This window comes from Pteropus alecto, unplaced genomic scaffold (genome assembly GCF_000325575.1).
Source record: "Pteropus alecto unplaced genomic scaffold, ASM32557v1 scaffold5, whole genome shotgun sequence".
Taxonomy (NCBI): Eukaryota; Metazoa; Chordata; class Mammalia; order Chiroptera; family Pteropodidae; genus Pteropus; species Pteropus alecto.
The window spans coordinates 1549651-1563651 of NW_006441953.1; the positions used below are offsets into that span (position 1 = coordinate 1549651).

The window sequence follows — 14001 nt, forward strand, 5'->3', positions numbered from 1 at the left end:
TTTCTCACTCTTGTCAAGGAGGATGTATTTTTCCAAATAGATTCAGTTACGTTGTTCATATGTTCTGATAAATCTTTGAACACAGAGGGTCACTGTAGTTAGCAGCTTGCAAATATCTCTATTACTATCACTCTCTTGTAATTGTTTCATTTGAGAATTTACACTATAAACATCTTAGGAGCCACACTATGTCATTATATCTCTGTATCCTACTAGCTCTGTGCCTGGTACATTTTCTGTACTTGGTAAATATTTATTATTATTATTATTATTATTTATTTGTTTGTTTATTTATTTATTTTTTACGCCTACAGCACCTGTTCTTCCTAGGTGGTCTCCATCCAAGTACTAACCAGGCCCGATCCTGCTTAGCTTCTGAGATCAGATGGGATTAGGCTTGTTCAGGGTAGCATGGCCATAGACTGGTAAATATTCTTCAAGTAAATTTATTGTAAAGAGAACATAGAGGATATAACAGGACTGAACTGACAACATTGTGAACTTCACTAGTGTTCCCTAAGCAGTGGTTCCTCACTTGGCTACACATTAAAATGATGTGAAGAACTTATGAAAAATAGAGGTGCTAGCCATACATTATACTCTGCAACCAACCAGGTTAACAGAACTTAATTATGGGGATAAATAATTTGTATTTTAAAAAGTACTCTGGATAATTCTGATGACCTTTCAGGTTTCGAAACCACCGTCTAGTGATTGGTAGTTATCAAATTGCACCACTTAGACTAGCTGCACCAAGACCATCTGGGATAGGGGAAGCTTTGTGAAATGCAGATTCCCCAAGAGAACCAAAATCTCTGGGCATGGAGCCCAGAGATCTGCAGGCCCAAGAAATTTGGATGTACACCAGGAAATTTGGTGACCTGTGTGCTAAGTGATCAGAAGATTTTTTTAATTTTTTAAAATTGAGAACTGGAAGTGAATTAAGTAATTATTTCTTCAACCAAGAGCAGACCATCAGAATCTCCTGGAGAGGTTTTCTTCAAAATAAGCATCACCTTCCAAATTCTAATGTGCTTTTTTGGTGGGGGAGGGGAGAGTTATGTTGAAATGTGGAAGCCCTTGAAAAGATTACGATAATCTGCCTCACACTACTTTAAAAGCCATTTTATTTCAACATCTTAACACATGTAAATGGGAGAAATCAGTAGCAAAATTTCTTCTGCAAAGACTAATACTTTATATCTTGAAAAAAAATGCCATTTTTTCATCATAAACAATGCGAAAAGAAAGTCTCTACTTATTGATTCAAGAAAGAGCTATAATTTTCTATACCTAACTAAATTTTAAGACTTCTAATTCTTTTCAGTATTCTTATCTGTTGGCTTAGAATGAACCCACTGTCTATCTTTGCAATGAAAATAGTCCTGAGCTGGTGGAGAACAGTGGAACAAACTAACACTGTGCATTGACTTAGAAAGTGCCTTATGACATGGGAGTGATTGCCTTTTATTTCAAACACGATTTAACTAGGGACCTGAAAGTGCCTGGTAGCAGCCCCTTGAAGGAAATGAAGAATATAATGTTTAGTAGTTTTTCTTCAGAAGGAAAAGATATATTTCCTACAAATTTAACTCTGTGAGAGAAACTCTTATTTTTTAAATTTTTCTCAAAAAGTTTAGAAATAGGAATTTGATATATATTATAAGCAAAAATGTTAGTTATGATATATTATCATGGCTAGTAAATTCAAATAATCATGACATTTCTTAATGGAATTATGAGATATTTCCAAGTCATTGACATATGTCTATATCAATATATCTACATCAATAGATATAGATATATAGATATATATATACAGATTTTTGACATATAAATATACAATAAAATCAATTTTTATATATGTATATATAAAAATGGCCTCATGCATAAGTAATTTACCCTAACCTTTATTTCCCAAAGCTTTTCTCCTGGACTTTCTTAAAGTTTTATGCTTTTACATCTTACATTTAAATACACAATCTATTTTGAGTTAATTTTTGAATAAGTTGTGAGTTTTAGGTTAAGATTCAATTTTTTTAAAATAGATGTCCAATTCCTCTACCACCATTTATTGAAAAGACTATCCTTTGAATTACTTTTGAATCTTTGTCAAGAATGAGTTAGGCACTGTATTCTACTGCTGCTGTAAAAATTCATCACCAATTTAGTGGCTTAAACAGTACAAAATTATCATCTTATAGTTCCAGAGGTCTGAAATACAAAATGGATCTCACTGGGCTAAATCGAGGTATTGCCAGGGCTGTATTCTTTTTGGAGGTGATAAAGGAAACTCTTTCTTGCCTTTTCTAGTTTCTAGAGGGAACCTGAGTTCATTGACTCATGGCCCTCCTCCATCTTCAAAGCTAGCAATATAGCATCCTCAGTCGCTTTCTGCCTTTAACTTTTCCGCCTCTCTCTTCCACTTATAAAGACCCCTGGAATTACATTGTACTCACTTAGATAATCCAGGATAATCTCCCCCTCTCAAGAACCTTAATTTAATTTAATCACACTTACAAAGTCCCTTTTTAGCATTTTACCTAACATAATCACAGTTGTGAGGATTGGATATACTTGTAGGGGGCCATTATTGTGCCAACTGTAGTTATATTAGTATGAGTCTATTCTGGGTTCTCGATTTGATTCCACTGATCTATGTGTCTATCCCTCTACCAGTACCACACAGTCTTGATTATTGTAGCTAGATAATAACTCTCGAAATCAGGTAGACTGATTCCTCCCACTCTATTTTTCTGTTTCAAAATTATTTGACCTAGTCTGATTCCTTTGACTTTGTATATAAATTTTAGAACTTTTTATATCTATGAAAAAGTTTGCTGAAATTTAAAAACAAAATTGTATTAAACTTGTATATCAATTTGGAAATTTGACATCTTTAATATATTAATTCTTCCAATCCATGAACAGGGTATATCTCTGTTTATTTAGATTGTCTTTGATTTCTTTCCTTCAGCATTTTGTAGTTTAGCATTCAAGGCCTTTTCAAGTTTTGTTAGGTCTACATCTAACTAAGTATTTCATTCTTTTTGAGTAATTGTAAATGGAAACATATTTTTTATTTTGATTTTCATGTATCCATTGCTTGTATATAGAAATACAGTTAATTTTTATATGTTAATCTTATATCCTATGACCCTGCCTAACTTGCTCTTCAGTTTTAAGAGTTTGTTTTTGTTTTTGAGTCCTTGGGATTTTCATGTCATCTGCAAATATGGATAGATCTTTTATGATCTTTATGCCTTTTATTTCTTTTTCTTGACTCTTTTTGCACTGGCTAGAACTTTTGGTACTATGTTGAATAATAGTGGTGAGAGAAGAAATTCTTGCCTTCTCTCAAATCTTAGGGGAGAAATTTTCCCTCTATTCCAGTTTCCTGAGATTTTTTATTTTTTTTATCATAAATAGGTATTAAGTTTTACAAAATGCTTACTCTGCACCAATTGATCTGGTTATGTGATTTTTATTCTTTAGTTATTAATATAATGGAATATATTAATTGACATTAGAGTATTGGACCAGTTTTGCTTTTTGAGGAATTGTTTCATTTTATCTGTATTGTCAGATTTACTTATGTAGAGTTTTTGGTAGTATTCCCACACATCATTTTATAGAGTTATCTATGACATTTTATTTACTTAGAATACATTATTTTACCATAAATATCCCTTTGAAGTACCTGAGATATGTATAACTTGTGTAATCATTCTCAAACAGGTGTCATGGAGTACTCAGTGATAAATAGAAAAATGAAATGCCACTTTATCTATCTTTGGTGTAGACAGTAAGATTAGATATGGTAAAAAATTTCTTACAGGTACTGACAGCTGGAAGTATTTTGCAAAGACTTTTGCCAGAGTACATTCTAATCCTTTATTCTAAAGAAAATCAGATTCTTTTTATAATATATAGTACATATATATTTACCTTTTCCCTTCATATATCAAATAGCCCAAATATGTCAACTTATCATCTCCCTCCAAAAAGTTATACTCCAACTTATTAAAGATGAAAACATAATTTAGTATTTATAATAACTAGGGATAGCTATATTTTTGGCTCTACAGAAATTCTATTTCATAACAAATCACAGAGGTTCATGTTCTGTAGAATTTTGATTTCTTGTTATCATTTACAGTTATTTTCAGTGTTGCCTAAGGCAAAATTGTTGCCTTGGTAGCACAAAAATGTACACTTAATTCTAGACCAGAGAAACAGATCTTTTTTTAGCTTTATACCATGCCCATTTGGATGAGGCATGAGGATACTCATGGCATCAGGTACATGGCACCCGTGCTCCCCTTCCCCACTTCTGCATCCATGGAGGTGTCATAAAGGAGCCGGGGTAGTCTATTCTAGAGAGTAAAGCAAAAAAAAAAAAATTTTAATGCCTACAGCACCTGGTCTTCCTAGGTGGTCTCCCATCCAAGTACTAACCAGGCCCGACTCTGCTTAGCTTTCGAGATCAGACAAGATCAGGCAAGTTCAGGGTGGCATGGCCATAGACAAAAAAAATTGTTGTCATTTTAAATGTAATATTTCAGACAACTGTTTCCCACCTAGCAACATAACACACAAGATGAAGTGCACTGGCCTTCCCTATACTAGATGTTTTATGAGGAATTTATTTAAAAATAAAATAAAAAGCATGATGCTCTTAGTTTTTACCTGAAACTTCTAGCTGGTCATTCATAGGGAACATTTAAACAAAAATTTATTTGGAAATGAAAGCTTCTTTTAAAGTATGTAACTGACTGACAGCAGAAAGATATTATTGCAACACCATTATTTTTATAACCATACTATATAAAATAAGCTGAAAATTAGATGTTACTCACTTCCAAATTAATCTGTAGTTCTCTATGGTTCAAAATTGATTTTTTCCCTTCTAAAATTTTTAAATAGTGAAAGCACTATACACTTTTTTACATTGTAACTTCAGAAAGGTTTATTTCAAATAGGGTACTATAGTAATCATTATAGCTATTCATTCACTCATTCCAGAAATACTTAGTGAATGCCTAATAAGTGTGAGCCACTATTTATGGCTCCAAAAAGTGGGGATCAAGAAAGCCAAAGTTCTTTTCCCACAAGGGAGGATACAGACAGACAGCTAGAAATATACAGACAAATATCCACGTATAATTGTACGCAGAGTACTGAGATAGGATGGTTTGAGAGGGAATACTCAGCAACTGATTTAGACTGGTGGTGAGGAGTGGCTTCTCAAAGAAGCTGAATCAGGGAATTTGATCAAAGACATGAATTACCCGAAGGAGCCAGTTTTGTGAAGTTGCAGGAAGAGCTGGTTTCATTATTTTCAGGGCACCTTGCAAAAAGAAAATGTGGGTCTCCTTATTCTAAAAGCAGAAAAAGTACCATTACATGTACTCAAATATATATATAGCTCTCTCATTTTTTCTATGCTCTTTTCCTGGACTAGTCATAGTACCTGTTATTTGTCATATTTTAACATTATTGATATGTTAATGTTATTCTAAGCAAATAAAATTAAAATTTTAAATTATTAGATTTGTTACCATTCATCTTTATGTTGTATAGTGCCAGTTTAAAAAGCAAAAATGAGAGCATTTAACTCACAGGTGGCATCATCGAAATTACACAAGTTTTGATTTCATAGCTTGTGCAGATATATGTATTTCCTTCTTACCAAGAACATTGTACAAAATTGATTCAACTGTTTTTATTTCACCTCTGATAGGCATGCTCTTACCTTGATCTTACTTGTGAGAAAGAAAGGACTAAATAAAAATGAACTATGCGTTGCCCTTTCTCTTTCTCTCTATTTTATCTATTTTAGTTTTTGTTGTAGGTGGTTAGATAATACTGGGAAGTTACATGAGCAGCGAAGATTTTGATAGAGCTCTTTGATCATTCACATTTCTTAGAACATCATTGCTTCCTTTCTGCTCATGAAGCAAGTTCTGGTTCTCAACAGAAGGCGTGTCCTCTCAGAGCTGTAAGTGTCCCTGCTTACTCAGTTCTAGACATCACATGCTTTCTTTGTATTCACTTTGAGTCATGATGAACTCCTACACATTATAGGTCCATCAGAACTCTGTGCTTATGAGGCATTGCAAGTGCTACATGCAAATGAGGTGGTAATGAATGATGGAAATATTGCATGTTTCTTCTGCTCACCCATGTGCTCCATTGTGCCATTGGATGTCACTTACAAAACACAAGTTAAAAAGTGAAATTATTAAAAATTTTTAGACAGCAACAATAGAGCATTAAACCAAGTGTGGGTCCCTTTTGGCACCAGGGGCATGTGTGACTGCACAGGTCACATGCCTGTGAAGCTGGCAGATGAGGAACTAGGAAAAGGCCTTACAGCAAAAATGAATGTGGCACTTTTTAGAATGAGAAAGAAGGCCCTTGGACTTGGTGGGTGGGGAGGGGAATGGAGGAGATGAGGTCAGTGAGGAAGGAGGGAACCGCTGACATGGGGCTTTGTAGGCAAGGGTAAGAAGTCTGATGTTTATTCTAATTTTGATGAGAAGCTATTGAAATGTTACAAACTAGGAGCAGTGTGATATGATTTATTTTTTAAAAGATCACTCTCATGTGCATTATAAATTAGTCCCAGAGAGTGTAGTGTTTAAATTATATTGGAAATAGTATAGATGGAGAGATGAAAGAATTAGGATACATTTTAGAAGTTGAGGGGATATGGCCTCTGTTGGATTGGGTATATGATATGAGGGAAAAAGAGCAAGAAGTGATAATTAGAGATTTTTTCCTTGAGGTGAGGAGGACTAGTGGTAGGACAAGTTTGTCAGAGACAGGAAATCAATCGTTCTCTTTATCTGAGTGCCAAGTTGGTTATTTAGAATCAAAGGCCTAGGAGTAGATGTAGATGAATAAATATAAATTAAAGTAACATATAGAGCAAACATAAGGAATTATAGTCCATCTGCCATTTTTCTCTGCACGAGAGGTGATTGGCTCATCGTTAGATGATCAGTGTCAGTGCACAAAAAAAGATCACAAATAAAATCTTTCCTGTTTTTATTCCTTGTAATGATAGGTCACTGTGCACACCTAGAAAGGTCTGTAGCTTAATTCATTAGAGAAGAAACAAAATCTTATTAGTAGCATCACATAGATATTTGAATTGATTAAGGTGGTGGCAAATTTTATTTTAATAATTACTAACAACCACATGTTAACCCAACAGAAATGGCCTCACATGAGGGTCCAGAGGTCCTTCCTTTTTGTTAATCTTCTCTGTTCTTTCTATTTTATTTTCCTGCTTTTTTATCTCGTTTAAGTGGTCAATGTCAGAGGGCTCAAGACTGACCCAACCAAAAAGACTAGAATCCTGACTCCTTCTTTAGCCCCTCGTGTTGTGGTTACTCATGCTTAGTGAGAGTTTGCTTGGGCTGTTCAAAATTTGCAATAGTGACATATAGAGCAGTAACACACCATTCTTTTATTGACATCCATCACATCTCATCCACAGCATCCATAAATTCCTATGGTAAAAAGCACTTTGCTACCATAGGTGAGGATGTGAAAGAATGAAAGGGTTTTGGGGACGAGTACCCAGTTATTCCCCAAATAGCTACAATTATTGAGCATCTATGATATGCTAGCAGTTTCTACACCATTTTTAAAACTTATGACACCTATACAGTATAAATGGTTTATTTCTTCATTTTATAGTGAGGTCAAGATCATATACTAGTAAATTTCATCTTTGGGAATCAAATTCATGTTATCAAGTGTCAAAATCTGTGCTTTTCTCATTCGCAACACTATCTGAAAGAAGACTTTGGTGTTTAAAAGTTTCCTTTTATATCCCTAATATCCATCTGCTTTTAAAATCTAACTGGAATCATTAGAAGATTATTTTGATAGACTAATTCAATGCCCAATGTTACAGATGAGAAAACCAAAGCACAGAGAGATTAGTTGACCTGTCCAACATCATGTGATAAACACAATTATAGTAGCTTAATAATGTTATATAGGAATTATTTAATAAGGTTTGCAATTTGTCTTGGTTAATCATGACCGAGTTGTCTAGTAGGTGTAAGAAGAAACCATAAATTTGACTTTATTTTTCCCCAAACGTCTATGCAAAATACAGACAAAGTTTTTATTTAGCACAGTTTAATGATAAACAAATGCAATCATAGGACTAGATTGTAATGTATCTTCTACTTAGCCTAATTCTTCATCTTGGGACAAATACGATTTGTCTTATTATTTATGAAAATTAGTCCAAATGTAACCTCATTATGTTTGTTCTCAAGTGGAGGCAAACATCAGAAATTGCTCATCCAGTATGCAAAAGGCATTTTCTTTTTGAACACAAAACAAGAAAAGGATACCATAGAACTCTCCTGTAACACAAATTAAACTGACATAACTTTTTTGGGACCATAGCAGGATGCATAAGAATTTGGATATTCTTTGTATCTGCAGTTAAGTATGTTAGCCACTGGGTGAACGAGACTAGGAAGGACGGAGTGAAAGTAGGCCTATCCTAGTCTGGTGGGAAAGGACAGCATCTGTGACATCCTCTTGGAAGAATTACTCATAAAGTGAATCCTAAAAGATGAGTCATATTTAGACAAAGAAGGTGATTATAAGAACAAAGCAGGGATGCTTGTGTAGGCATTGTGTTGTGAGGGAACTGTGAGTGGTTTTGAGAGCCCAGACTAAAGTGCGGTGTGGCAGACTTGGAAGGAAAAGAGACTGCACGTGTGAGCAGGGTCTATGTCAGCAAAGATCTTCGACCAGACTAGAAAGGGCTGGTCTAGATTTGATGACTAATGAGAATCACTATTCAGATCATGTTCCAATTTGTTTCTACTTCACTTTACTACCAACATCAGCACATAACTTATGCGAAGAATATAGGAGATAAAGAAACAAATAAGTAACTAGCCTCTGGTTCCAGGCTTATCCAAAACTGACAGGCAGTGTGGCCTATGGAGTGAAACCTCAGAGTAGCAGATGGAGGCTGTCAGCTTTTATCACATTGGACGAGGGGCGAGACTAAGTTACCACTCAACTGTTCATTTGCTCCGTTGTAAAACAATCCTCGCCAAAGTCTGATTTCATTCTTTAGGATTCCATTTTTTACTGAGTCATCGGAATTACAGAAAGACTGGCCCATGACCTAGCACAACCTTCTATGCCAGATTAAGGAATTTGGACTTGATCTAAAAAATAATTGGAGTAATCAGATATTTTAATTATAAAAACAAGATGATTCTTCACATGTTGGCAATCATCCCAGCATCAGCATGTTTTTGGATACTCTTATAACATGTAGAAGATTACAGTAGGAAGATGCTGAAGGCTGCATGCACAGTGAGAAGGCTTGCTGGAGTATAAGCAAGAGAAAATGAGAAACTGAACTAGGTCAGTTATAAGGAGTGTGGATTGTAGGTGAGTCTGAGAAAGACAGTTGTGAGGCAAATCATCAAGACTCATGACTGATGGTATGCACGGAGAACAGAAGAGAGATCACAGATTTTATGTACTTTGGCTTATTTCTGAGCTTTTGAATATTTTGGAGATGCCAGTCCTAGTTGGTGTCATCACTTAAGATCAATTTCATCTCTTTAACGTGAAAGTAGATTCTACAGCCCTCTTTAGATTGTACCATCTTTCTCTTAAGGAGGCTCTAGTAGCAGATCATAGGGACAATACCAGTTTTACCTCTCACCATTATGAGCTTTGAGAAACCAATATTACAGTACCTGATTATATTCTATATTTCATATCAGTCATTTTTCTCCAAATCAGTCTTCTTCATTCATTCTTTATTTTTTTATTAGTCTCCTTGGCCATAAAGAAGAACAAATCTTCATCTATCATATATGATTACGATATAACATCATGACAAAGACGTGAGATTTAAAAATCATCAACAAAGTACAAATGAATATAGAATAATCCTATTATAACATTTAAATGCTGAAAGGATCTCAGTTAAACACATAATTATTGACCAACTAGTATCTCTACACAGTGCTACATGTTTTCATATAATTCATGTTCAGTATGAAATTCCATTACAGGACTTTCAAAATTCGTAAAGTTTTTCTCTTCTAATTTGATATTGATTTCTGTTCCAGTGAGATGTGGGCAGCAATGAGTTGTAACTAGATTAAGAAATATAGGCCAGCCTTCTCTGTAAATATTCTGATTTAGTAGGTTTGGGGTGGGTTTTTTAAAAAACGAAAAACAAAAACCTCCAATGGTTTTGATGTGCATCCAGGTTTGGAAGGACATGTTTTCTGACTAAAGTCCAGATTTTTTATTATGATATATATGGTCTATCTCTGGCCCTTGCCTGCCACCCGAGCCCCATTTTCCCACTGCAGTCTGCATTCCACCTGGACCAAGTCTCTTGCAATTCTCCAGACATAGTTGTGTTCACCTGCCATGTCTGCCTGCAAAACTTATAATTCAAGAACCCAGGTTAAAATGGATTACTAACCCCTTTTGGTTTCTCCTCGATTCTGTAAAGACTCCTATCACAGCATATGAACACTTCATATCAGAATCAGAAATACGCCATTTGAAAGTTACCTGCAGGCTGCTCCTATGGCACCAAGACTGTTGGCAAAATTTAACGCTCAGGAAAACTGCTCCTTTGTTTAAGAAAAAATTCTTCAGTGGAATTTCTATTGACACAAAGAAAAGCCCCAGATCCTTCTCTGAAGGGGAAATGTTGAGCAAAAGGGGAGCTAAAAACTCCCTGAAAGAATAATAGGGCAGAAAGGACTTGGTTTTCTGGGGGAAGAGAAGTTCTGCCAAGGCAAAGCCAACATCAAACCGACAGAGAAGATGCAGAGCCTTGGATTTCAAGGGGTTCTCACAGTGTCTTGCAGTTGCAGACTGAATTCCGATCCTAGAGCAGAGGCTCTTAGCATTATAGTTTGATCTAGTGTTGACTGATGGATCTAAGCCCATAGGGGTTATTGGAGACAGAAAGAAATTTGAGATTTCTAGGTGCCCCCTGATTCTCTTGAGTCATAGCAGTACTAGAAAATGTTCAATTAACGATACATTCTCTGAAAAAACTAAAGGGTGATTTATTGTCAGCCTATCAAAAACCTTTAAAAATTCCTTGTGGGAAAGGTGGAGTAGGATCTGTAACCAAACAATGAATTCGAAATAGAGATGTCATAGGGAGGGTTTGGTTAGAATTTATACTTAATAACCTTTATTGAGTACTGTGTATACTAAGGGCTTGATGTATCTATACTATAGCCTATACAATTAGTCCTATCTCAGAGTAAAGTAAGGATGGAAAAGAGGCAGAGAATTTAGGGTCAAAGCTCAAGCAAGTTGCAGAATGAGTTTTCTTTTCTTTTCTTTTTTTGTTAAATTAAGTTTATTGGGATAACATTGGTTAATACAATTATATAATTTTCAGGTATACATTATAATATATTCTGTTGTGTTTTTACTACCCAAAGTCCAGTTTCCTTCAGCTACCATATATTCGATCCCCTTTACCCACTTCACCTTCCACCTACACCACTATATTTGACCCTCTTTAACCATTTACCTACCCCCTCTTCACCCACCCCCTACCTTCTGGTAACCACTAGTCTGTAGTTCATGTCCATGAGTCTCTGTTTGTTTATTCTGCTTATTTGTTGCTTTTAGGTTTATATCCCACATATAAGTGATATCATGTGATTTTCAACTTTTTCTGTCTGGCTTATTTCGCTGAGCATAATTATCTCGAGGTCCATCCATGTTGTCGCAAATGGCAGTATTTCATCTCTCCTTATGGCTGAGTAATATTCCATTGTATTTAGGTACCACAGCTTCTTTAGCCAATCATCTATCGTAGGACACTTTGGTTGCTTCCATGTCCTGGCCACTGTGAATAATGCTGCTGTGAACATGGGCATGCAAATATCTTTTCAGATATAGGTTTTCAAGTCTTTGGGGTAAATACCCAGTAGAGGGATTGCTGGATCCTATGGTAGATCAATTATTAGTTTTTTAAGGAACCTCCATACTGTTTTCCATAGTGGCTATACCAAATTGCAGTTCCCCTAGCAGTGTATGAGGTTTCCTATTTCTCCACATCCTCTCTAACATTTGTTATTACTTGTCTTGTTGATTATAGCTATTCTAACAAGCATGAGATGGTATCTCATCGTAGTTTTTATTTGTATTTCCCTAACAGCTAGCAATGTTGAGCATCTTTTCAAATATTTGCTGGCCATTTGTATGTCCTCTAGAGATAAGTGTCTGTTCAGGTCCTCTGTCCATTTTTTTGATTGGATCATTTGATTTTTTTGTTGTTGTTGTTATTGAGTTGTATGAGTTCTTTGTATATTTTGGATATCAGGCCTATATTGGAGGCATTGCTTGCAAATATCTTTTCCCATTTAGATGGTTGTCTCTTGATTTTAATGATTTTGTTGTTGTTGTTGTGCAGAAGATTTTATTTTGATGTAGTCCCATTCATTTATTTTTGCTTTTACTTCCCTTGCCTTTGAGGTAAAATTCATAAAATTCTCTTTAAGTTCAAAGTCCATGAGTTTAGTTCCTAAGTTTTCTTCTATGCAATTTATTGCTTCAGGTCTTATATTCCGGTCTTTAATCCACTGATTTAATTCTGGTGTGTGGTGATAGACAACAGTCTAGTTTCATTCTTTTGCAGGTGGCTTTCCAGTTTTCCCAGCACCATTTATTGAAGAGGCTTTCCTTTCTCTATTGTATGTTTTTGGCTCCTTTGTCAAAATTGTTTGCCCATATAAACATGGGTGTACTCCTGGACTCGCAATTCTGTTCCACCGATCTGTGAATCTGTTTTACTGCCAATACCATGATATTTTGATTATTGTTGCTCTGTAGTATAATTTGAAGTTGAGCAGAGTGATACCTCAAGGCTTATTCTTTCTTCTCAGGATGGCTTTGGCAATTAGGGGTCTTTTGTGCTTCCATACAAATCTGATGATTTTTTGTTCCATTTCTTTAAAAAATGCCAATGGGATTTTGATGCGGCTTGCTTTAAATCTCTACAATGCTTTAGGTAATAAGGTCATTTTAATTATGAAATATCTTTCCTTTTCTTTGTATCTTCTTCGATTTCTTTTAATAGGGTCTTATAGTTTTCATTATATAGGTCCTTCATTTGTTTCATTAGATTTACTCCTAGGTATTTTATTATTTATGTTGCAATTGCAAAAGAAATTATTTTTTCCACTTCTTTTTCTGACACTTCATTATTTAGACCACAGGAATGTTATGGATTTTGATCATTGACTTTGTATCCAGAAACTTTACTATATTTGCTTATTGTTTCTAGTATTGTTCTTATAGAGTCTTTAGAGTTTTCTATACAGAGAATCATGCCATCCATAAATAGTGACAGTTTGACTTATTCATTTCCTATTGGGATGCCTTCTGTATTTTCCTCTTGCCTGATTGCACTCCCTAGGATCTCCACTGTTATATTAAATTGAATAACAGATAGTGGACAACCTTGCCTTGTTCCTGATCTTAGAGGGAAGGTTTTTTACCATTAGGTATAATGTTGGTTGAGGGTTTGTCATATATGGTATGGCTTATGTTAAGGTACTTTCCTTCTATACCAATGTTGTTAAGTTTTTTGATCATAAATGGATGCTGTATCTTGTCAAAGGCCTTTTCTGCATCTATTGATATGATCATATGATTCTTATTTTTTAATTTGTTTATGTGCTGTATCATATTAATTGATTTGCATATGCTGAATCATCCCTGTGCCTCTGGGATGAAGCCCATTTAATCATGCTGTATAATCTTTTTAATATGTTGCTGTATTTAGTTTTCTAGTATCTTATTTAGGATTTTTGCATCTGTGTTCATGAAAGATATTGGTCTATAGTTTTCTTTTTTGTGTTATCTTTACCAGGTTTTGGTATCGGGGTAATATTGGCCTCATAAAATGAGTTGGGAAGTATTGCCTCCTCTTCGATTTATTGG

At 35.0% G+C, this 14001-nt stretch overlaps 2 pseudogenes; both read right to left on the minus strand.

The window, feature by feature from the left end:
* Nucleotides 1-305: 305 nt before the first annotated feature.
* On the minus strand, nucleotides 306-423 carry LOC112485611 (annotated as a pseudogene).
* Nucleotides 424-4409: 3986 nt separating this feature from the next.
* On the minus strand, nucleotides 4410-4528 carry LOC112485534 (annotated as a pseudogene).
* Nucleotides 4529-14001: the final 9473 nt, after the last annotated feature.